This window comes from Aricia agestis, chromosome 10 (genome assembly GCF_905147365.1).
Source record: "Aricia agestis chromosome 10, ilAriAges1.1, whole genome shotgun sequence".
NCBI lineage: Eukaryota > Metazoa > Arthropoda > Insecta > Lepidoptera > Lycaenidae > Aricia > Aricia agestis.
Window position 1 is genome coordinate 10278599 of NC_056415.1, and position 6234 is coordinate 10284832.

Genomic DNA, 6234 nt, shown 5'->3' on the forward strand with positions numbered 1-6234 from the left:
TAAGTATATCCATACTAATATTATAAATGGGAAAGTATGTTTATTTATTTATTTGTTTGTTTGTCCTTCCTTCACGCTCTAACGAAGAAACAAATCGTATTGTTTTTTGGCATAAACTTAATTGAAAGGATGAAAAGTAACATAGGCTACTTTTGGTCTTGGAAAAACATCATGTTTCTAAGGGAGCTTACGGGAATATTTGCAATTTACGCGATTTTCAAATTCCACGCGAGCGAAGCCGCGAGCAAAAGCTAGTATTTCATATTTTAACTTCCTTCTAAATCGTGTACCTTGCACCGAATCGACAACGTAGAAAAAGATATCTACGCAATTATGTTCTGAACTTGGTGTGTTTAAGATGTAAAACGTTTAACTACATATTTTAATAATATAACTTACTTTTAATAATAATATAAAGTGTTACACTTTACGTAGTTACTGATAATCGTACTAGTAATCGGTAAAAATACTTTAATAAGTATAATTTTTAATTCCCACGTAGAAACGACCAAGTGGTAGTTAACTCAGTTGTCATATTTTCAAGCGCAATGTAGATGCAGACAACTACAATATCTCGTAAATTAAACATAATTAGAAGAAATTAAATATACATGTGGATTCATTAATAAATAATGAAACAATGATGAAAATTTCAATAAATTTGATCGGAAATTGACAAAATGGGAGCATTTTTTCCTATTATGCGCTCTCCTGAAAAGTTGCTGTTTTGTAGATGACTCTTTTTACTTTGCACCCGTCGAAATACACAAACGCTTCAGCTTTATAATACTTTTATTTATACAGCGTGTAAAAAAATAACTGATAATACTTTAGGGTGTGTACATGTTCCTTGTAGAGAGTTCACTGTAAAAGTAGCAGCGCTGAAAGACGAAATTTTTTTTTCACTTTTGTATAGGCAAGGGTCCGAGCGTCACGAGTTTCCCCTGTATACATACCTATACGTACACAGGCACTACTGCAAAAAATATGGTATATCATACATTTTTGCTTTTGAACTTCTCGAAAAATTATATAATGCATGTTATCTAAAGCGGCAAATATTAACTATCATTATAATCAATACAGAGATAAAATAAAAACAAATATATTGAAGCTGAGCATAATCTGCATTGCAAATCGCGCACTTGCGATTTCGTGTTTAAGTGCAAACTATTTGAGACTGTTTAAGCAGTAAGCATTTTGTATTAATTGGTGTTGCAGCGAAATTAGTATTTTATAGTGTTCAGTATTTATTCATTATACAGCAAACAACTTTCTAAATAATGCACCATTATGTTTTTAGTTTACTGTGGTGGTTATGGAGATACTTTGAGTCTCGGGAAAAGACATTGAATAGTTTTTAATCCGGAAAAATGTATGGTTCCCCCGCAAATAAAACAATTTGTTTAATAAATAATTATTATGTATTATGATAGTATAATAAGTTATAGAACGATAGCCGAAACATAGACGAAGCAATGTATGAAACATTGGATCAATACTCACTACGTAGTACGTGCTCACTACCAACCATAATATAGATAGGGTTTTTTCGATATTTTTTTACCTTCTACCCTCGTTAACTTTTTTCTCCCATAGTTAAGAGATTTTTCGTCATACAATATTAAATGTTTACCTTTTCAAACCTTTTAATAGTAGAACGTCTCAAAGTACTACATTACTGGGTATGATATGCCCCGCCTTCTTTACCGTTTTCAGGTTATATTTTAGGCAATAAGGTTCTTCAGGACCATTTCATACGACGTGAAAAAAAGTCTCATATTTTCATAAAAGCCAGACTTTCTCAAGACGTGTTTTAAAGCCTCATCTAGAGTCGAGTAGGTGTTAGAGTGCGACACAGTGTTATAATATGTGGTGTCAAGATAGTCGCTTTTTATGACCATTTCTCATGCTTGTCGCGGTGAATTGCTAGGCGATTTTCAAATAAATCCATACTTCCATACTAATATTATAAATGTGAAAGTGTGTCTGTCTGTCCGTCTGTCTGTCTGTTACCTCTTCACGCCCAAACCGCTGCACCGATATTGATAAAATTTGATATGGGGATACTTTGAGACCCAAGAAAGGACATAGGATACTTTTTATCCCGGAAAAATATTTTTCCTGTATGATTCCGCCGTGATAAACGAATTTTGGCGCAACGAAGTTGCGGGCGTCATCTAGTTCTATATAAGGGTCACAGCGACGATGCCCATTTATACCGATACCACACTTCGAATTTTGAATTATGTGTTGCTCTTAATGCATCGTCAAAACTCGCATCGTTTTAGTAGCACCCTAATAGCTAATGATGAATATTTAAAATATTTCACGTGTAAATTATTATATGTATTCGGTTAGGTGGCGAGAGACCGATTTGGTTCAATTTGGCCGCCGCGCCGAGTAGCGGTATATGGGGGTATGACGCCGCCTGAAATTTTAATGACAAGAGACCGTGCCACGTCTATGTTGGAATATTATATGGTATGGAAATATCTGTATATATATAGCTCTGGCTGTACCTTGGTCGAAATGTTTTGTTTATTTGAAGCTATTGGATAGCTTTTAGCGGGCGCTTAGACGATCAATTTTATTGAGCATTATCATTTATCACTCGACGACCTCTTTGGCTAGTTGGTGGGCTGTAATTGGTAGCTCATGCCGGGGGTCGCGGGTTCGAATCACGCCGACGTAACAAAAAGTTTTCAAAGTTCCTGGGTCATGAATGTGTATTAAATATGTGTATGATTTAAAAATCTTAAATATATGTATAGTATAAAAATATTAAATATATTTCCGTTGTCTGGTACCCGTAACACAAGCCCTTCAGGTACTTACCAAAAGAAACAGGGAACGTAGTCAAATCACATTCGATTTTTTTTCAGAAGCCATGTGTTTTGTATGTCATATTTGATTGCTTCGCTTTCGAAATTATCATTGTTAATTATTTTCTAGGCCCTAATTGATTGTCTCCCAAATTAGTGTTTCATTACTTAGGTACGTTTATTAAATTGTCTCTTAATCAAACTACTTCAGTATTCACATGCGACACCTATTTCATTAGTGTTGTCTCAGGTTTACTTTATATCTTATTCATTTAGTCTAGTCTGCTACGAAAATATTTCTGTATCTCACTTCACAAAATTACTTGTTGCCCGGTGATGTAGCAGTACGCAAACTTACCTATATTTTTTTTTGTCATAAAGTATAATACTATATATTTTTTAACCTTCACAAAAAATAATCCTTCTACTTCCTATTATTATATATTTTGTGAAAGTAAAAAAAAATATTGTCTGATGTGTCTGAAATGAGTCCTTGAGATTCCGTCTTCCTTCCATCGTTATTCTCCATTTCCCTGAAAATTATTAGACATCTTCATATTATTTTTATAATAACTGTATTTTAAAAAGATAAAACCGACTTCAAAATTGTATGTTATTGAGAATTAAAACCCTATCTCCAACTCTACTGAACCAATTTTTATGAAACTTGCACTATTCCCTAAGTTGAACAATACCTAGTACAACAAAAAAGAATCACTTGAATCGGACTTGTAGTTCCGGAGATATGCAAACACAAACATAAAAACATACATACATACATACATTTTTTAAATTTGGCACATTTATATATTATATATACGAAAACTGGGCAGTTTTGGAAATATTCCATCGAATTGATAACCTCCTTTTTTTGAAGTCGGTTAAAAATAGCCATGATAGTTCTTATAATAGCTATTGTACTACATCTAAGAATCACTTTACATTAGAGAGTGCCGTTAGTAAGTGTGTGGCCTTTGTGTTAACAATCACTTTAGAGGCTAATTGCTTCTTTCATGGTGCAGGAACAAGAAAATGTTGTTAAGAATTCTCTATATTGTTCCCTAATTGAAGTGCAGCCGCAGACTGTAGCGGCTAGGAGCAAACCCAATAATTAATGATAATATAATTAAAAGGAAACCCGTCCTTTGAAACTTCCGATATCTTCGTTTTGTCGTACAAAATGTGTAGCGTTTTTCATATTTTCTTTCACGGTATAACTTTGGTATCGCCATTTATGTATTTCCATTCAACTGTAGCTTTCTTAAATAATAATTTTGTGTATGTTTACTAATGAATCATGAGATTAAGATTCTCGTTCCTCGTTAAGGCGACGCGACGCCTTGATAATTTGGCTGTAACGATATCGATTTTTCTCAGCAATTACTAAAGCTAATAAATTAAAGTTCACTGTCAGTATTCATCATGTCTTTGTATTTGAATTACTTATAGCATAACACGATTGGTCAACTTTTTTAACACAGAATAATCAATCAAAAAGACCTCTGTAAAAAAAAATGATTCCTATTTTGCCAACAGAGGAGACTGATTTAAGCTTCCAAAATTTGTACATAGATTGGTTCAAGCATACACTTTAATTTACCTATAGCTTATATGAAATGTATTTATGGTTCTTAAATCATGCGACAAAGACAATTTTGTCTCTTACGCGCTTTCAATTTTTTTGCTGTTCCATTGCTTGTTTTCTATGAGAGGCCGGGCCGGCCTCTTATAGAAAATAAGCAATCTAAAACACGGTTTTTTACTTTAACGCGGCGTCACCTTAATCAAATCATCGCTCAGAGGCTGAAATTGTAATTACGTATCAAATTCTGACGGGACTATTTAAGACTGTAAACGTGGCCTAATAACGGAACAATATTATGACGTCACGAAACAATGGCCGCAAAGATAACGAGGCAGGGTGAAAGGCGCATTAATTTCACAACGGTGTAAGGTTTGTTCTGACAGTGTTCATTAGGGCACAAAAGCGAAGTCTATCAGTGAGTTTCCGTAGCTCAAATAAAGCCGTAATGCCGGACCTCGGACAATACTCGCTACTAACCACTAATGTACCAGTCATTGCGACGTGCCCCGACTCGCTAACGTCTTCGTTAAGCGACGATATAGTTTTAATTTGCTTCAGCTGATTGCCGGTGGAAGCGTTAAAATGACAGAGCTGCAGTTTTAGTGCTGATGTTATTTGCTTTATTCTTTCAGGATGACTGGTAGAGCATCCTGAACATTAATCAAAGTCGTTGGAACACTGAACATCTCATTTCCCTCTTCCGAACAAAAAATACCTTGACGTATTCGGTAACTAAAATAATATTTCCTTATTATTTGATTTAGCAAAGGACAGCATTGCACTTTTATAGTGAAAGAAAAGAATACGAGGAATACGAGCAGGCAAAGAAGGGTAGAACAGCTGTCAGTGGAAATTTACGAGCGCTTCCTTTGTAATGCTGTCCTGTTAATGAGACAGGGGAGGAAAGGATTAATAATAATTATTTTCCCGTAGTTTCACGCCATCTTTGTTATATGATTGCTAAAAGGTAACTAATGCTAACTTTGTTGTTAATTGAATTGAACACTTTATTAATGTTCAATTCAATTAACAACACAATTTTTCGTGCACTTTTTCCACTATATTAAGATATATAATATTATACCTGATGATTTATGTCGAAACCGGTCGTGTAATTTGTTAAAAGTTTTAATAGTCCTACTAATATTATAAAGCCGAAAGTATGTGAGTTTGTGAGTTTGTATGTTTGTTACTTCTTCACGCTTAAACGGCTGGACCGATTTCGACAAAATTTTACAAGGAGGTAGCTGACATCCTGGATTAACACATAGGCTACATTTTTAACCGACTTTCCTTTGAAGGAGATGTTATGTTCGTTTTCATTTGATTTTCTTTGTTCAGCGAGATCTTAATAAATTTTCTTCTATTTACTAAGTCTGTTTGTAAATAGAAGAAAATTTATTAAGATCTCGTTGAGTTTTGTCTGTAAAAACTTTTGTATTATTATTTCAATAGTATAATAACAGGATTAAATACAAAATTCGAAGCTTATGGAAAACAACATTTAAAAACTAGTGGTAGTATTATTAACAATAGGGATATATCCCAGTGAACTTGTTGGGATATAAAGCTATTATTATTATTATGCTACCTTCAATATAATCGGTTTATGAAGGTATGTAGCAGGGGATTGGTCCTAACTTAGTGAGGCTTAAATGTGTGCTATGTAAGTAACAACAGAAGTCCCAAAGTCTTATTTGATCCACGAATTGAAAGCATTCTCGTTGAAGCCGAAATGAAATTGCTAACGGAAAAAATATATCGCTAGTAAGTGATAAGGTTGCCATCTTGTTGCCCTACCGAAGCTTCCTTCAATATCAAGGT